This window comes from Microchirus variegatus (assembly GCF_963457635.1).
Source record: "Microchirus variegatus genome assembly, chromosome: 16".
NCBI lineage: Eukaryota > Metazoa > Chordata > Actinopteri > Pleuronectiformes > Soleidae > Microchirus > Microchirus variegatus.
The window spans coordinates 18,065,402-18,085,229 of NC_139817.1; positions in this window are offsets into that span (position 1 = coordinate 18,065,402).

Consider the following 19,828-nt stretch of genomic DNA (forward strand, 5'->3'; position numbering starts at 1 on the left):
AACTGGAGAACATATTTTGTCATAGACACTTTATCGGACACACCCCAGATAGATAGATAGATAGATAGATAGATAGATAGATAGATAGATAGATAGATAGATAGATAGATAGATAGATAGATACCTTTTTACCTTGATACATCACAATAAGATCAATGTAAATGTTAGCTAAATTCGCCACAATCTAATCAAACGTTCATGTTTCTGGACACTCTTTCGTTTTCTGTGCCCATGGGTCCTTCATATGAAAATGTGACCTTTTGCTCCCTCCTGTCAAAACACACATTTATTGCTACCAGGCTCGTTGTACTTCGGGAAAATCTCCCATCTCAGTTACTTCATCAAAGTTTCCATAGTGTAGTGGTCATCATGTTCACCTGACAGGCGAAAGGCCCTCAGCTCGAAGCCGAGCAGAAACAGCAGTACTTCTAAAGTGTGCATGGGGAAACTTTTTGCTGACCCTTGCCTTGATCAACAAAGAATCAGATGGATGGACTTTGACAACCAGAACTGGATTCAAACTGCTTTTTCGGTATTTGTTAAACAGATAACTCAAAGACTGAGAAAATGTGTACTGAAGTGGCAAACCATTGTTGTACCAGTCAGTAAATTAGCTTCTCCGAACCTCTGGCTGTTGCATTTTACAAACTGGAGCCATAGTCTGGCATAGTCATTTGGCCTGACTTATCCCATCCTTGCTGAAAGACCACAGTAAAAGCATTTGTCTTCCTGAGGCCATCACTTTGCGGGGGAGACCTGTCCTGTAGTGGATAGTCTTTCTTTATTTTTATGGCCTCATCTGAAGGTTCCTGTTGCAGATGGCCTGATGGGGCCTTTCCGAATGTAACTTTCCCGGGAAGAAATGTATGAAATGTATGAAATGTATGATCTTCTTCATTATCTGAGTGAGGACATTCACTCTGAATGAGTGCACCTCTTGCAATGTCTGAAGTAGACAGACAGTGTGCCATATTTTCGTGTCATGCCTCCTGTTAGGCCAGGGCAATCCTCGTTAGTATAATGGACAGTATCTCCGCCTGTCACGAAGACCGGGGTTCGATTCCCCGACGGGGAGCTCTTTCCTCTTCTATGCCCACGGGAGCATCACCGAAATGTGTTATTTCCGGGATGTCCTCGCGTGGCAACACACGTCAGCTCAGTTTGGGAAAGTCTCCAACGATGATTTCCGTAGTGCTTTCCCAAGTTTTCCGTAGTGTAGTGGTCATCACGTTCGCTTCACACGCGAAAGGTCCTTGGCTCGAAACCGAGCGGAAACAGGTTTTCTTCCACAGCTTTCGGGATTCTTTAAATGTGTGTATGGCAACTGATCCCAATGAGAGCGTATTTCAGAGTATTTCAGCTGCTGTTGAAAGATAACTGAAGACCTCCTCTCTTGAGTTTGATTCAGATGGGGAATACGCCAAAGGAGAGAGCCTTCAGAAGCTCTTTGTCAGCCAGACATGTGGTATCAACGGAAATCAGACATCGACAGTCTGGAGAGAAATCAACAAAGTTGACAAATGGAGTGCAGCTGATTTTTGAAAAGGACTATCACAATCAGTAGATACTGGTAAAGGCTGCATCCCCCAGTCGACCACTTGTCAAGGTACTGTTCTGTAGTGTTCAAAAGCAAACTTTCAAAGTCTCCATGAAACAAATTTTGCTGACCCTTATCTTGATCAACAAAAATCAAATAGATGGCAACCACAACTGGATTGAATTAACTTTTTCTGGATTTGTACAATAGAGAACTCAAAGACTGACAAACATTGTATTTAAGTGGCAAACCAATGTAGTTCGAGTCAGTAAATTAGCTTCTGCGATCCTCAGTTGTGCAATTGCTGTTGCACTGTTCAAACTGGAGAACATATTTTGTCATAGACACTTTATCGGACACACCCCAGATGGATAGATAGATAGATAGATAGATAGATAGATAGATAGATAGATAGATAGATAGATAGATAGATAGATACCTTTTTACCTTGATACATCACAATAAGATCAATGTAAATGTTAGCTAAATTCGCCACAATCTAATCAAACGTTCATGTTTCTGGACACTCTTTCGTTTTCTGTGCCCATGGGTCCTTCATATGAAAATGTGACCTTTTGCTCCCTCCTGTCAAAACACACATTTATTGCTACCAGGCTCGTTGTACTTCGGGAAAATCTCCCATCTCAGTTACTTCATCAAAGTTTCCATAGTGTAGTGGTCATCACGTTCACCTGACAGGCGAAAGGCCCTCAGCTCGAAGCCGAGCAGAAACAGCAGTACTTCTAAAGTGTGCATGGGGAAACTTTTTGCTGACCCTTGCCTTGATCAACAAAGAATCAGATGGATGGACTTTGACAACCAGAACTGGATTCAAACTGCTTTTTCGGTATTTGTTAAACAGATAACTCAAAGACTGAGAAAATGTGTACTGAAGTGGCAAACCATTGTTGTACCAGTCAGTAAATTAGCTTCTCCGAACCTCTGGCTGTTGCATTTTACAAACTGGAGCCATAGTCTGGCATAGTCATTTGGCCTGACTTATCCCATCCTTGCTGAAAGACCACAGTAAAAGCATTTGTCTTCCTGAGGCCATCACTTTGCGGGGGAGACCTGTCCTGTAGTGGATAGTCTTTCTTTATTTTTATGGCCTCATCTGAAGGTTCCTGTTGCAGATGGCCTGATGGGGCCTTTCCAAATGTAACTTTCCCGGGAAGAAATGTATGATCTTCTTCATTATCTGAGTGAGGAACCCCTAGGGTAGGTATTCACTCAGACATTCACTCTGAATGAGTGCACCTCTTGCAATGTCTGAAGTAGACAGACAGTGTGCCATATTTTCGTGTCATGCCTCCTGTTAGGCCAGGGCAATCCTCGTTAGTATAATGGACAGTATCTCCGCCTGTCACGAAGACCGGGGTTCGATTCCCCGACGGGGAGCTCTTTCCTCTTCTATGCCCACGGGAGCATCACCGAAATGTGTTATTTCCGGGATGTCCTCGCGTGGCAACACACGTCAGCTCAGTTTGGGAAAGTCTCCAACGATGATTTCCGTAGTGCTTTCCCAAGGTTTCCGTAGTGTAGTGGTCATCACGTTCACTTCACACGCGAAAGGTCCTCGGCTCGAAACTGAGCGGAAACAAGTTTTCTTCCACAGCTTTCTGGATTCTTTAAATGTGTGTATGGCAACTGATCCCAATGAGAGTGTATTTCAGAGTATTTCAGCTGCTGTTGAAAGATAACTGAAGACCTCCTCTCTTGAGTTTGATTCAGATGGGGAATACGCCAAAGGAGAGAGCCTTCAGAAGCTCTTTGTCAGCCAGACATGTGGTATCAACGGAAATCAGACATCGACAGTCTGGAGAGAAATCAACAAAGTTGACAAATGGAGTGCAGCTGATTTTTGAAAAGGACTATCACAATCAGTAGATACTGGTAAAGGCTGCATCCCCCAGTCGACCACTTGTCAAGGTACTGTTCTGTAGTGTTCAAAAGCAAACTTTCAAAGTCTCCATGAAACAAATTTTGCTGACCCTTATCTTGATCAACAAAAATCAAATAGATGGCAACCACAACTGGATTGAATTAACTTTTTCTGGATTTGTACAATAGAGAACTCAAAGACTGACAAACATTGTATTTAAGTGGCAAACCAATGTAGTTCGAGTCAGTAAATTAGCTTCTGCGATCCTCAGTTGTGCAATTGCTGTTGCACTGTTCAAACTGGAGAACATATTTTGTCATAGACACTTTATCGGACACACCCCAGATAGATAGATAGATAGATAGATAGATAGATAGATAGATAGATAGATAGATACCTTTTTACCTTGATACATCACAATAAGATCAATGTGAATGTTAGCTAAATTCGCCACAATCTAATCAAACGTTCATGTTTCTGGACACTCTTTCGTTTTCTGTGCCCATGAGTCCTTCATATGAAAATGTGACCTTTTGCTCCCTCCTGTCAAAACACACATTTATTGCTACCAGGCTCGTTGTACTTCGGGAAAATCTCCCATCTCAGTTACTTCATCAAAGTTTCCATAGTGTAGTGGTCATTACGTTCGCCTGACAGGCGAAAGGCCCTCAGCTCGAAGCCGAGCAGAAACAGCAGTACTTCTAAAGTGTGCATGGGGAAACTTTTTGCTGACCCTTGCCTTGATCAACAAAGAATCAGATGGATGGACTTTGACAACCAGAACTGGATTCAAACTGCTTTTTCGGTATTTGTTAAACAGATAACTCAAAGACTGAGAAAATGTGTACTGAAGTGGCAAACCATTGTTGTACCAGTCAGTAAATTAGCTTCTCCGAACCTCTGGCTGTTGCATTTTACAAACTGGAGCCATAGTCTGGCATAGTCATTTGGCCTGACTTATCCCATCCTTGCTGAAAGACCACAGTAAAAGCATTTGTCTTCCTGAGGCCATCACTTTGCGGGGGAGACCTGTCCTGTAGTGGATAGTCTTTCTTTATTTTTATGGCCTCATCTGAAGGTTCCTGTTGCAGATGGCCTGATGGGGCCTTTCCGAATGTAACTTTCCCGGGAAGAAATGTATGATCTTCTTCATTATCTGAGTCAGGAACCCCTAGGGTAGGTATTCACTCAGACATTCACTCTGAATGAGTGCACCTCGTGCAATGTCTGAAGTAGACAGACAGTGTGCCATATTTTCGTGCCATGCCTCCTGTTAGGCCAGGGCAATCCTCGTTAGTATAATGGACAGTATCTCCGCCTGTCACGAAGACCGGGGTTCGATTCCCCGACGGGGAGCTCTTTCCTCTTCTATGCCCACGGGAGCATCACCGAAATGTGTTATTTCCGGGATGTCCTCGCGTAGCAACACACGTCAGCTCAGTTTGGGAAAGTCTCCAACGATGATTTCCGTAGTGCTTTCCCAAGGTTTCCGTAGTGTAGTGGTCATCACCTTCGCTTCACACGCGAAAGGTCCTCGGCTCGAAACCGAGCGGAAACAAGTTTTCTTCCACAGCTTTCGGGATTCTTTAAATGTGTGTATGGCAACTGATCCCAATGAGAGCGTATTTCAGAGTATTTCAGCTGCTGTTGAAAGATAACTGAAGACCTCCTCTCTTGAGTTTGATTCAGATGGGGAATACGCCAAAGGAGAGCGCCTTCAGAAGCTCTTTGTCAGCCAGACATGTGGTATCAACGGAAATCAGACATCGACAGTCTGGAGAGAAATCAACAAAGTTGACAAATGGAGTGCAGCTGATTTTTGAAAAGGACTATCACAATCAGTAGATACTGGTAAAGGCTGCATCCCCCAGTCGACCACTTGTCAAGGTACTGTTCTGTAGTGTTCAAAAGCAAACTTTCAAAGTCTCCATGAAACAAATTTTGCTGACCCTTATCTTGATCAACAAAAATCAAATAGATGGCAACCACAACTGGATTGAATTAACTTTTTCTGGATTTGTACAATAGAGAACTCAAAGACTGACAAACATTGTATTTAAGTGGCAAACCAATGTAGTTCGAGTCAGTAAATTAGCTTCTGCGATCCTCAGTTGTGCAATTGCTGTTGCACTGTTCAAACTGGAGAACATATTTTGTCATAGACACTTTATCGGACACACCCCAGATAGATAGATAGATAGATAGATAGATAGATAGATAGATAGATAGATAGATAGATACCTTTTTACCTTGATACATCACAATAAGATCAATGTGAATGTTAGCTAAATTCGCCACAATCTAATCAAACGTTCATGTTTCTGGACACTGTTGACAACACCACGTAGCATAACTTAAGCCAGTTGTTAAAAAAAAACAAAAAAAAAACATATGATTAAGGAGAATGAATTCACTTTTTGAAGAAAAGTGCCCCCACTTACTTTGAGAAGTTTGACAAGTTCTCCTTACTGCTGTTCCAAGCGAGAAACAGCACCCCCAAAATCCTCCTTGTGGTCAAAAATATATTACATCCATAGTGGTAAACACTACAATAGGCAATGCATTGGAAAAGTGAATGAAGTTAGGGACTACTATCCGCGCTGCTCGTACAGAAGACTGGGCTTCCATTTCACAATAGGAAACTCTTTCGTTTTCTGTGCCCATGGGTCCTTCATATGAAAATGTGACCTTTTGCTCCCTCCTGTCAAAACACACATTTATTGCTACCAGGCTCGTTGTACTTCGGGAAAATCTCCCATCTCAGTTACTTCATCAAAGTTTCCATAGTATAGTGGTCATCACGTTCGCCTGACAGGCGAAAGGTCCTCGGCTCGAAGCCGAGCGGAAACAGCAGTACTTCTAAAGTGTGCATGGGGAAACTTTTTGCTGACCCTTGCCTTGATCAACAAAGAATCAGATGGATGGACTTTGACAACCAGAACTGGATTCAAACTGCTTTTTCGGTATTTGTTAAACAGATAACTCAAAGACTGAGAAAATGTGTACTGAAGTGGCAAACCATTGTTGTACCAGTCAGTAAATTAGCTTCTCCGAACCTCTGGCTGTTGCATTTTACAAACTGGAGCCATAGTCTGGCATAGTCATTTGGCCTGACTTATCCCATCCTTGCTGAAAGACCACAGTAAAAGCATTTGTCTTCCTGAGGCCATCACTTTGCGGGGGAGACCTGTCCTGTAGTGGATAGTCTTTCTTTATTTTTATGGCCTCATCTGAAGGTTCCTGTTGCAGATGGCCTGATGGGGCCTTTCCGAATGTAACTTTCCCGGGAAGAAATGTATGATCTTCTTCATTATCTGAGTGAGGACCCCCTAGGGTAGGTATTCACTCAGACATTCACTCTGAATGAGTGCACCTCTTGCAATGTCTGAAGTAGACAGACAGTGTGCCATATTTTCGTGCCATGCCTCCTGTTAGGCCAGGGCAATCCTCGTTAGTATAATGGACAGTATCTCCGCCTGTCACGCGGAAGACCGGGGTTCGATTCCCCGACGGGGAGCTCTTTCCTCTTCTATGCCCACGGGAGCATCACCGAAATGTGTTATTTCCGGGATGTCCTCGCGTGGCAACACACGTCAGCTCAGTTTGGGAAAGTCTCCAACGATGATTTCCGTAGTGCTTTCCCAAGGTTTCCGTAGTGTAGTGGTCATCACGTTCGCTTCACACGCGAAAGGTCCTCGGCTCGAAACCGAGCGGAAACAAGTTTTCTTCCACAGCTTTCGGGATTCTTTAAATGTGTGTATGGCAACTGATCCCAATGAGAGTGTATTTCAGAGTATTTCAGCTGCTGTTGAAAGATAACTGAAGACCTCCTCTCTTGAGTTTGATTCAGATGGGGAATACGCCAAAGGAGAGAGCCTTCAGAAGCTCTTTGTCAGCCAGACATGTGGTATCAACGGAAATCAGACATCGACAGTCTGGAGAGAAATCAACAAAGTTGACAAATGGAGTGCAGCTGATTTTTGAAAAGGACTATCACAATCAGTAGATACTGGTAAAGGCTGCATCCCCCAGTCGACCACTTGTCAAGGTACTGTTCTGTAGTGTTCAAAAGCAAACTTTCAAAGTCTCCATGAAACAAATTTTGCTGACCCTTATCTTGATCAACAAAAATCAAATAGATGGCAACCACAACTGGATTGAATTAACTTTTTCTGGATTTGTACAATAGAGAACTCAAAGACTGACAAACATTGTATTTAAGTGGCAAACCAATGTAGTTCGAGTCAGTAAATTAGCTTCTGCGATCCTCAGTTGTGCAATTGCTGTTGCACTGTTCAAACTGGAGAACATATTTTGTCATAGACACTTTATATGACACACCCCAGATAGATAGATAGATAGATAGATAGATAGATAGATAGATAGATAGATAGATAGATAGATAGATAGATACCTTTTTACCTTGATACATCACAATAAGATCAATGTGAATGTTAGCTAAATTCGCCACAATCTAATCAAACGTTCATTTTTCTGGACACTCTTTCGTTTTCTGTGCCCATGGGTCCTTCATATGAAAATGTGACCTTTTGCTCCCTCCTGTCAAAACACACATTTATTGCTACCAGGCTCGTTGTACTTCGCGAAAATCTCCCATCTCAGTTACTTCATCAAAGTTTCCATAGTGTAGTGGTCATCACGTTCGCCTGACAGGCGAAAGGTCCTCGGCTCGAAGCCGAGCGGAAACAGCAGTACTTCTAAAGTGTGCATGGGGAAACTTTTTGCTGACCCTTGCCTTGATCAACAAAGAATCAGATGGATGGACTTTGACAACCAGAACTGGATTCAAACTGCTTTTTCGGTATTTGTTAAACAGATAACTCAAAGACTGAGAAAATGTGTACTGAAGTGGCAAACCATTGTTGTACCAGTCAGTAAATTAGCTTCTCCGAACCTCTGGCTGTTGCATTTTACAAACTGGAGCCATAGTCTGGCATAGTCATTTGGCCTGACTTATCCCATCCTTGCTGAAAGACCACAGTAAAAGCATTTGTCTTCCTGAGGCCATCACTTTGCGGGGGAGACCTGTCCTGTAGTGGATAGTCTTTCTTTATTTTTATGGCCTCATCTGAAGGTTCCTGTTGCAGATGGCCTGATGGGGTCTTTCCGAATGTAACTTTCCCGGGAAGAAATGTATGATCTTCTTCATTATCTGAGTGAGGACCCCCTAGGGTAGGTATTCACTCAGACATTCACTCTGAATGAGTGCACCTCTTGCAATGTCTGAAGTAGACAGACAGTGTGCCATATTTTCGTGCCATGCCTCCTGTTAGGCCAGGGCAATCCTCGTTAGTATAATGGACAGTATCTCCGCCTGTCACGCGGAAGACCGGGGTTCGATTCCCCGACGGGGAGCTCTTTCCTCTTCTATGCCCACGGGACCATCATACCGAAATGTGTTATTTCCGGGATGTCCTCGCGTGGCAACACACGTCAGCTCAGTTTGGGAAAGTCTCCAACGATGATTTCCGTAGTGCTTTCCCAAGGTTTCCGTAGTGTAGTGGTCATCACGTTCGCTTCACACGCGAAAGGTCCTCGGCTCGAAACCGAGCGGAAACAAGTTTTCTTCCACAGCTTTCGGGATTCTTTAAATGTGTGTATGGCAACTGATCCCAATGAGAGCGTATTTCAGAGTATTTCAGCTGCTGTTGAAAGATAACTGAAGACCTCCTCTCTTGAGTTTGATTCAGATGGGGAATACGCCAAAGGAGAGAGCCTTCAGAAGCTCTTTGTCAGCCAGACATGTGGTATCAACGGAAATCAGACATCGACAGTCTGGAGAGAAATCAACAAAGTTGACAAATGGAGTGCAGCTGAATTTTGAAAAGGACTTTCACAATCAGTAGATACTGGTAAAGGCTGCATCCCCCAGTCGACCACTTGTCAAGGTACTGTTCTGTAGTGTTCAAAAGCAAACTTTCAAAGTCTCCATGAAACAAATTTTGCTGACCCTTATCTTGATCAACAAAAATCAAATAGATGGCAACCACAACTGGATTGAATTAACTTTTTCTGGATTTGTACAATAGAGAACTCAAAGACTGACAAACATTGTATTTAAGTGGCAAACCAATGTAGTTCGAGTCAGTAAATTAGCTTCTGCGATCCTCAGTTGTGCAATTGCTGTTGCACTGTTCAAACTGGAGAACATATTTTGTCATAGACACTTTATCGGACACACCCCAGATAGATAGATAGATAGATAGATAGATAGATAGATAGATAGATAGATAGATAGATAGATAGATAGATAGATACCTTTTTACCTTGATACATCACAATAAGATCAATGTGAATGTTAGCTAAATTCGCCACAATCTAATCAAACGTTCATGTTTCTGGACACTCTTTCGTTTTCTGTGCCCATGGGTCCTTCATATGAAAATGTGACCTTTTGCTCCCTCCTGTCAAAACACACATTTATTGCTACCAGGCTCGTTGTACTTCGGGAAAATCTCCCATCTCAGTTACTTCATCAAAGTTTCCATAGTATAGTGGTCATCACGTTCGCCTGACAGGCGAAAGGTCCTCGGCTCGAAGCCGAGCGGAAACAGCAGTACTTCTAAAGTGTGCATGGGGAAACTTTTTGCTGACCCTTGCCTTGATCAACAAAGAATCAGATGGATGGACTTTGACAACCAGAACTGGATTCAAACTGCTTTTTCGGTATTTGTTAAACAGATAACTCAAAGACTGAGAAAATGTGTACTGAAGTGGCAAACCATTGTTGTACCAGTCAGTAAATTAGCTTCTCCGAACCTCTGGCTGTTGCATTTTACAAACTGGAGCCATAGTCTGGCATAGTCATTTGGCCTGACTTATCCCATCCTTGCTGAAAGACCACAGTAAAAGCATTTGTCTTCCTGAGGCCATCACTTTGCGGGGGAGACCTGTCCTGTAGTGGATAGTCTTTCTTTATTTTTATGGCCTCATCTGAAGGTTCCTGTTGCAGATGGCCTGATGGGGCCTTTCCGAATGTAACTTTCCCGGGAAGAAATGTATGATCTTCTTCATTATCTGAGTGAGGACCCCCTAGGGTAGGTATTCACTCAGACATTCACTCTGAATGAGTGCACCTCTTGCAATGTCTGAAGTAGACAGACAGTGTGCCATATTTTCGTGCCATGCCTCCTGTTAGGCCAGGGCAATCCTCGTTAGTATAATGGACAGTATCTCCGCCTGTCACGTGGAACACGGGGGTTCGATTCCCCGACGGGGAGCTCTTTCCTCTTCCATGCCCACGGGACCATCATACCGAAATGTGTTATTTCCGGGATGTCCTCGCGTGGCAACACACGTCAGCTCAGTTTGGGAAAGTCTCCAACGATGATTTCCGTAGTGCTTTCCCAAGGTTTCCGTAGTGTAGTGGTCATCAGGTTCGCTTCACACGCGAAAGGTCCTCGGCTCGAAACCGAGCGGAAACAAGTTTTCTTCCACAGCTTTCGGGATTCTTTAAATGTGTGTATGGCAACTGATCCCAATGAGAGCGTATTTCAGAGTATTTCAGCTGCTGTTGAAAGATAACTGAAGACCTCCTCTCTTGAGTTTGATTCAGATGGGGAATACGCCAAAGGAGAGAGCCTTCAGAAGCTCTTTGTCAGCCAGACATGTGGTATCAACGGAAATCAGACATCGACAGTCTGGAGAGAAATCAACAAAGTTGACAAATGGAGTGCAGCTGAATTTTGAAAAGGACTTTCACAATCAGTAGATACTGGTAAAGGCTGCATCCCCCAGTCGACCACTTGTCAAGGTACTGTTCTGTAGTGTTCAAAAGCAAACTTTCAAAGTCTCCATGAAACAAATTTTGCTGACCCTTATCTTGATCAACAAAAATCAAATAGATGGCAACCACAACTGGATTGAATTAACTTTTTCTGGATTTGTACAATAGAGAACTCAAAGACTGACAAACATTGTATTTAAGTGGCAAACCAATGTAGTTCGAGTCAGTAAATTAGCTTCTGCGATCCTCAGTTGTGCAATTGCTGTTGCACTGTTCAAACTGGAGAACATATTTTGTCATAGACACTTTATCGGACACACCCCAGATAGATAGATAGATAGATAGATAGATAGATAGATAGATAGATAGATAGATAGATAGATAGATAGATAGATAGATAGATAGATAGATAGATAGATAGATACCTTTTTACCTTGATACATCACAATAAGATCAATGTGAATGTTAGCTAAATTCGCCACAATCTAATCAAACGTTCATGTTTCTGGACACTCTTTCGTTTTCTGTGCCCATGGGTCCTTCATATGAAAATGTGACCTTTTGCTCCCTCCTGTCAAAACACACATTTATTGCTACCAGGCTCGTTGTACTTCGGGAAAATCTCCCATCTCAGTTACTTCATCAAAGTTTCCATAGTGTAGTGGTCATCACGTTCGCCTGACAGGCGAAAGGTCCTCGGCTCGAAGCCGAGCGGAAACAGCAGTACTTCTAAAGTGTGCATGGGGAAACTTTTTGCTGACCCTTGCCTTGATCAACAAAGAATCAGATGGATGGACTTTGACAACCAGAACTGGATTCAAACTGCTTTTTCGGTATTTGTTAAACAGATAACTCAAAGACTGAGAAAATGTGTACTGAAGTGGCAAACCATTGTTGTACCAGTCAGTAAATTAGCTTCTCCGAACCTCTGGCTGTTGCATTTTACAAACTGGAGCCATAGTCTGGCATAGTCATTTGGCCTGACTTATCCCATCCTTGCTGAAAGACCACAGTAAAAGCATTTGTCTTCCTGAGGCCATCACTTTGCGGGGGAGACCTGTCCTGTAGTGGATAGTCTTTCTTTATTTTTATGGCCTCATCTGAAGGTTCCTGTTGCAGATGGCCTGATGGGGCCTTTCCGAATGTAACTTTCCCGGGAAGAAATGTATGATCTTCTTCATTATCTGAGTGAGGACCCCCTAGGGTAGGTATTCACTCAGACATTCACTCTGAATGAGTGCACCTCTTGCAATGTCTGAAGTAGACAGACAGTGTGCCATATTTTCGTGCCATGCCTCCTGTTAGGCCAGGGCAATCCTCGTTAGTATAATGGACAGTATCTCCGCCTGTCACGTGGAACACGGGGGTTCGATTCCCCGACGGGGAGCTCTTTCCTCTTCTATGCCCACGGGAGCATCATACCGAAATGTGTTATTTCCGGGATGTCCTCGCGTGGCAACACACGTCAGCTCAGTTTTGGAAAGTCTCCAACGATGATTTCCGTAGTGCTTTCCCAAGGTTTCCGTAGTGTAGTGGTCATCACGTTCGCTTCACACGCGAAAGGTCCTCGGCTCGAAACCGAGCGGAAACAAGTTTTCTTCCACAGCTTTCGGGATTCTTTAAATGTGTGTATGGCAACTGATCCCAATGAGAGCGTATTTCAGAGTATTTCAGCTGCTGTTGAAAGATAACTGAAGACCTCCTCTCTTGAGTTTGATTCAGATGGGGAATACGCCAAAGGAGAGAGCCTTCAGAAGCTCTTTGTCAGCCAGACATGTGGTATCAACGGAAATCAGACATCGACAGTCTGGAGAGAAATCAACAAAGTTGACAAATGGAGTGCAGCTGAATTTTGAAAAGGACTTTCACAATCAGTAGATACTGGTAAAGGCTGCATCCCCCAGTCGACCACTTGTCAAGGTACTGTTCTGTAGTGTTCAAAAGCAAACTTTCAAAGTCTCCATGAAACAAATTTTGCTGACCCTTATCTTGATCAACAAAAATCAAATAGATGGCAACCACAACTGGATTGAATTAACTTTTTCTGGATTTGTACAATAGAGAACTCAAAGACTGACAAACATTGTATTTAAGTGGCAAACCAATGTAGTTCGAGTCAGTAAATTAGCTTCTGCGATCCTCAGTTGTGCAATTGCTGTTGCACTGTTCAAACTGGAGAACATATTTTGTCATAGACACTTTATCGGACACACCCCAGATAGATAGATAGATAGATAGATAGATAGATAGATAGATAGATAGATAGATAGATAGATAGATAGATAGATACCTTTTTACCTTGATACATCACAATAAGATCAATGTGAATGTTAGCTAAATTCGCCACAATCTAATCAAACGTTCATGTTTCTGGACACTCTTTCGTTTTCTGTGCCCATGGGTCCTTCATATGAAAATGTGACCTTTTGCTCCCTCCTGTCAAAACACACATTTATTGCTACCAGGCTCGTTGTACTTCGGGAAAATCTCCCATCTCAGTTACTTCATCAAAGTTTCCATAGTATAGTGGTCATCACGTTCGCCTGACAGGCGAAAGGTCCTCGGCTCGAAGCCGAGCGGAAACAGCAGTACTTCTAAAGTGTGCATGGGGAAACTTTTTGCTGACCCTTGCCTTGATCAACAAAGAATCAGATGGATGGACTTTGACAACCAGAACTGGATTCAAACTGCTTTTTCGGTATTTGTTAAACAGATAACTCAAAGACTGAGAAAATGTGTACTGAAGTGGCAAACCATTGTTGTACCAGTCAGTAAATTAGCTTCTCCGAACCTCTGGCTGTTGCATTTTACAAACTGGAGCCATAGTCTGGCATAGTCATTTGGCCTGACTTATCCCATCCTTGCTGAAAGACCACAGTAAAAGCATTTGTCTTCCTGAGGCCATCACTTTGCGGGGGAGACCTGTCCTGTAGTGGATAGTCTTTCTTTATTTTTATGGCCTCATCTGAAGGTTCCTGTTGCAGATGGCCTGATGGGGCCTTTCCGAATGTAACTTTCCCGGGAAGAAATGTATGATCTTCTTCATTATCTGAGTGAGGACCCCCTAGGGTAGGTATTCACTCAGACATTCACTCTGAATGAGTGCACCTCTTGCAATGTCTGAAGTAGACAGACAGTGTGCCATATTTTCGTGCCATGCCTCCTGTTAGGCCAGGGCAATCCTCGTTAGTATAATGGACAGTATCTCCGCCTGTCACGTGGAACACGGGGGTTCGATTCCCCGACGGGGAGCTCTTTCCTCTTCCATGCCCACGGGACCATCATACCGAAATGTGTTATTTCCGGGATGTCCTCGCGTGGCAACACACGTCAGCTCAGTTTGGGAAAGTCTCCAACGATGATTTCCGTAGTGCTTTCCCAAGGTTTCCGTAGTGTAGTGGTCATCACGTTCGCTTCACACGCGAAAGGTCCTCGGCTCGAAACCGAGCGGAAACAAGTTTTCTTCCACAGCTTTCGGGATTCTTTAAATGTGTGTATGGCAACTGATCCCAATGAGAGCGTATTTCAGAGTATTTCAGCTGCTGTTGAAAGATAACTGAAGACCTCCTCTCTTGAGTTTGATTCAGATGGGGAATACGCCAAAGGAGAGAGCCTTCAGAAGCTCTTTGTCAGCCAGACATGTGGTATCAACGGAAATCAGACATCGACAGTCTGGAGAGAAATCAACAAAGTTGACAAATGGAGTGCAGCTGAATTTTGAAAAGGACTTTCACAATCAGTAGATACTGGTAAAGGCTGCATCCCCCAGTCGACCACTTGTCAAGGTACTGTTCTGTAGTGTTCAAAAGCAAACTTTCAAAGTCTCCATGAAACAAATTTTGCTGACCCTTATCTTGATCAACAAAAATCAAATAGATGGCAACCACAACTGGATTGAATTAACTTTTTCTGGATTTGTACAATAGAGAACTCAAAGACTGACAAACATTGTATTTAAGTGGCAAACCAATGTAGTTCGAGTCAGTAAATTAGCTTCTGCGATCCTCAGTTGTGCAATTGCTGTTGCACTGTTCAAACTGGAGAACATATTTTGTCATAGACACTTTATCGGACACACCCCAGATAGATAGATAGATAGATAGATAGATAGATAGATAGATAGATAGATAGATAGATAGATAGATAGATAGATACCTTTTTACCTTGATACATCACAATAAGATCAATGTGAATGTTAGCTAAATTCGCCACAATCTAATCAAACGTTCATGTTTCTGGACACTCTTTCGTTTTCTGTGCCCATGGGTCCTTCATATGAAAATGTGACCTTTTGCTCCCTCCTGTCAAAACACACATTTATTGCTACCAGGCTCGTTGTACTTCGGGAAAATCTCCCATCTCAGTTACTTCATCAAAGTTTCCATAGTGTAGTGGTCATCACGTTCGCCTGACAGGCGAAAGGTCCTCGGCTCGAAGCCGAGCGGAAACAGCAGTACTTCTAAAGTGTGCATGGGGAAACTTTTTGCTGACCCTTGCCTTGATCAACAAAGAATCAGATGGATGGACTTTGACAACCAGAACTGGATTCAAACTGCTTTTTCGGTATTTGTTAAACAGATAACTCAAAGACTGAGAAAATGTGTACTGAAGTGGCAAACCATTGTTGTACCAGTCAGTAAATTAGCTTCTCCGAACCTCTGGCTGTTGCATTTTACAAACTGGAGCCATAGTCTGGCATAGTCATTTGGCCTGACTTATCCCATCCTTGCTGAAAGACCACAGTAAAAGCATTTGTCTTCCTGAGGCCATCACTTTGCGGGGGAGACCTGTCCTGTAGTGGATAGTCTTTCTTTATTTTTATGGCCTCATCTGAAGGTTCCTGTTGCAGATGGCCTGATGGGGCCTTTCCGAATGTAACTTTCCCGGGAAGAAATGTATGATCTTCTTCATTATCTGAGTGAGGACCCCCTAGGGTAGGTATTCACTCAGACATTCACTCTGAATGAGTGCACCTCTTGCAATGTCTGAAGTAGACAGACAGTGTGCCATATTTTCGTGCCATGCCTCCTGTTAGGCCAGGGCAATCCTCGTTAGTATAATGGACAGTATCTCCGCCTGTCACGTGGAACACGGGGGTTCGATTCCCCGACGGGGAGCTCTTTCCTCTTCTATGCCCACGGGAGCATCATACCGAAATGTGTTATTTCCGGGATGTCCTCGCGTGGCAACACACGTCAGCTCAGTTTGGGAAAGTCTCCAACGATGATTTCCGTAGTGCTTTCCCAAGGTTTCCGTAGTGTAGTGGTCATCACGTTCGCTTCACACGCGAAAGGTCCTCGGCTCGAAACCGAGCGGAAACAAGTTTTCTTCCACAGCTTTCGGGATTCTTTAAATGTGTGTATGGCAACTGATCCCAATGAGAGCGTATTTCAGAGTATTTCAGCTGCTGTTGAAAGATAACTGAAGACCTCCTCTCTTGAGTTTGATTCAGATGGGGAATACGCCAAAGGAGAGAGCCTTCAGAAGCTCTTTGTCAGCCAGACATGTGGTATCAACGGAAATCAGACATCGACAGTCTGGAGAGAAATCAACAAAGTTGACAAATGGAGTGCAGCTGAATTTTGAAAAGGACTTTCACAATCAGTAGATACTGGTAAAGGCTGCATCCCCCAGTCGACCACTTGTCAAGGTACTGTTCTGTAGTGTTCAAAAGCAAACTTTCAAAGTCTCCATGAAACAAATTTTGCTGACCCTTATCTTGATCAACAAAAATCAAATAGATGGCAACCACAACTGGATTGAATTAACTTTTTCTGGATTTGTACAATAGAGAACTCAAAGACTGACAAACATTGTATTTAAGTGGCAAACCAATGTAGTTCGAGTCAGTAAATTAGCTTCTGCGATCCTCAGTTGTGCAATTGCTGTTGCACTGTTCAAACTGGAGAACATATTTTGTCATAGACACTTTATCGGACACACCCCAGATAGATAGATAGATAGATAGATAGATAGATAGATAGATAGATAGATAGATAGATAGATACCTTTTTACCTTGATACATCACAATAAGATCAATGTGAATGTTAGCTAAAATCGCCACAATCTAATCAAACGTTCATGTTTCTGGACACTCTTTCGTTTTCTGTGCCCATGGGTCCTTCATATGAAAATGTGACCTTTTGCTCCCTCCTGTCAAAACACACATTTATTGCTACCAGGCTCGTTGTACTTCGGGAAAATCTCCCATCTCAGTTACTTCATCAAAGTTTCCATAGTATAGTGGTCATCACGTTCGCCTGACAGGCGAAAGGTCCTCGGCTCGAAGCCGAGCGGAAACAGCAGTACTTCTAAAGTGTGCATGGGGAAACTTTTTGCTGACCCTTGCCTTGATCAACAAAGAATCAGATGGATGGACTTTGACAACCAGAACTGGATTCAAACTGCTTTTTCGGTATTTGTTAAACAGATAACTCAAAGACTGAGAAAATGTGTACTGAAGTGGCAAACCATTGTTGTACCAGTCAGTAAATTAGCTTCTCCGAACCTCTGGCTGTTGCATTTTACAAACTGGAGCCATAGTCTGGCATAGTCATTTGGCCTGACTTATCCCATCCTTGCTGAAAGACCACAGTAAAAGCATTTGTCTTCCTGAGGCCATCACTTTGCGGGGGAGACCTGTCCTGTAGTGGATAGTCTTTCTTTATTTTTATGGCCTCATCTGAAGGTTCCTGTTGCAGATGGCCTGATGGGGCCTTTCCGAATGTAACTTTCCCGGGAAGAAATGTATGATCTTCTTCATTATCTGAGTGAGGACCCCCTAGGGTAGGTATTCACTCAGACATTCACTCTGAATGAGTGCACCTCTTGCAATGTCTGAAGTAGACAGACAGTGTGCCATATTTTCGTGCCATGCCTCCTGTTAGGCCAGGGCAATCCTCGTTAGTATAATGGACAGTATCTCCGCCTGTCACGCGGTAGACCGAGGTTCGATTCCCCGACGGGGAGCTCTTTCCTCTTCTATGCCCACGGGACCATCATACCGAAATGTGTTATTTCCGGGATGTCGTCGCGTGGCAACACACGTCAGCTCAGTTTGGGAAAGTCTCCAACGATGATTTCCGTAGTGCTTTCCCAAGGTTTCCGTAGTGTAGTGGTCATCACGTTCGCTTCACACGCGAAAGGTCCTCGGCTCGAAACCGAGCGGAAACAAGTTTTCTTCCACAGCTTTCGGGATTCTTTAAATGTGTGTATGGCAACTGATCCCAATGAGAGCGTATTTCAGAGTATTTCAGCTGCTGTTGAAAGATAACTGAAGACCTCCTCTCTTGAGTTTGATTCAGATGGGGAATACGCCAAAGGAGAGAGCCTTCAGAAGCTCTTTGTCAGCCAGACATGTGGTATCAACGGAAATCAGACATCGACAGTCTGGAGAGAAATCAACAAAGTTGACAAATGGAGTGCAGCTGAATTTTGAAAAGGACTTTCACAATCAGTAGATACTGGTAAAGGCTGCATCCCCCAGTCGACCACTTGTCAAGGTACTGTTCTGTAGTGTTCAAAAGCAAACTTTCAAAGTCTCCATGAAACAAATTTTGCTGACCCTTATCTTGATCAACAAAAATCAAATAGATGGCAACCACAACTGGATTGAATTAACTTTTTCTGGATTTGTACAATAGAGAACTCAAAGACTGACAAACATTGTATTTAAGTGGCAAACCAATGTAGTTCGAGTCAGTAAATTAGCTTCTGCGATCCTCAGTTGTGCAATTGCTGTTGCACTGTTCAAACTGGAGAACATATTTTGTCATAGACACTTTATCGGACACACCCCAGATAGATAGATAGATAGATAGATAGATAGATAGATAGATAGATAGATAGATAGATAGATAGATAGATAGATAGATACCTTTTTACCTTGATACATCACAATAAGATCAATGTGAATGTTAGCTAAAATCGCCACAATCTAATCAAACGTTCATGTTTCTGGACACTCTTTCGTTTTCTGTGCCCATGGGTCCTTCATATGAAAATGTGACCTTTTGCTCCCTCCTGTCAAAACACACATTTATTGCTACCAGGCTCGTTGTACTTCGGGAAAATCTCCCATCTCAGTTACTTCATCAAAGTTTCCATAGTATAGTGGTCATCACGTTCGCCTGACAGGCGAAAGGTCCTCGGCTCGAAGCCGAGCGGAAACAGCAGTACTTCTAAAGTGTGCATGGGGAAACTTTTTGCTGACCCTTGCCTTGATCAACAAAGAATCAGATGGATGGACTTTGACAACCAGAACTGGATTCAAACTGCTTTTTCGGTATTTGTTAAACAGATAACTCAAAGACTGAGAAAATGTGTACTGAAGTGGCAAACCATTGTTGTACCAGTCAGTAAATTAGCTTCTCCGAACCTCTGGCTGTTGCATTTTACAAACTGGAGCCATAGTCTGGCATAGTCATTTGGCCTGACTTATCCCATCCTTGCTGAAAGACCACAGTAAAAGCATTTGTCTTCCTGAGGCCATCACTTTGCGGGGGAGACCTGTCCTGTAGTGGATAGTCTTTCTTTATTTTTATGGCCTCATCTGAAGGTTCCTGTTGCAGATGGCCTGATGGGGCCTTTCCGAATGTAACTTTCCCGGGAAGAAATGTATGATCTTCTTCATTATCTGAGTGAGGACCCCCTAGGGTAGGT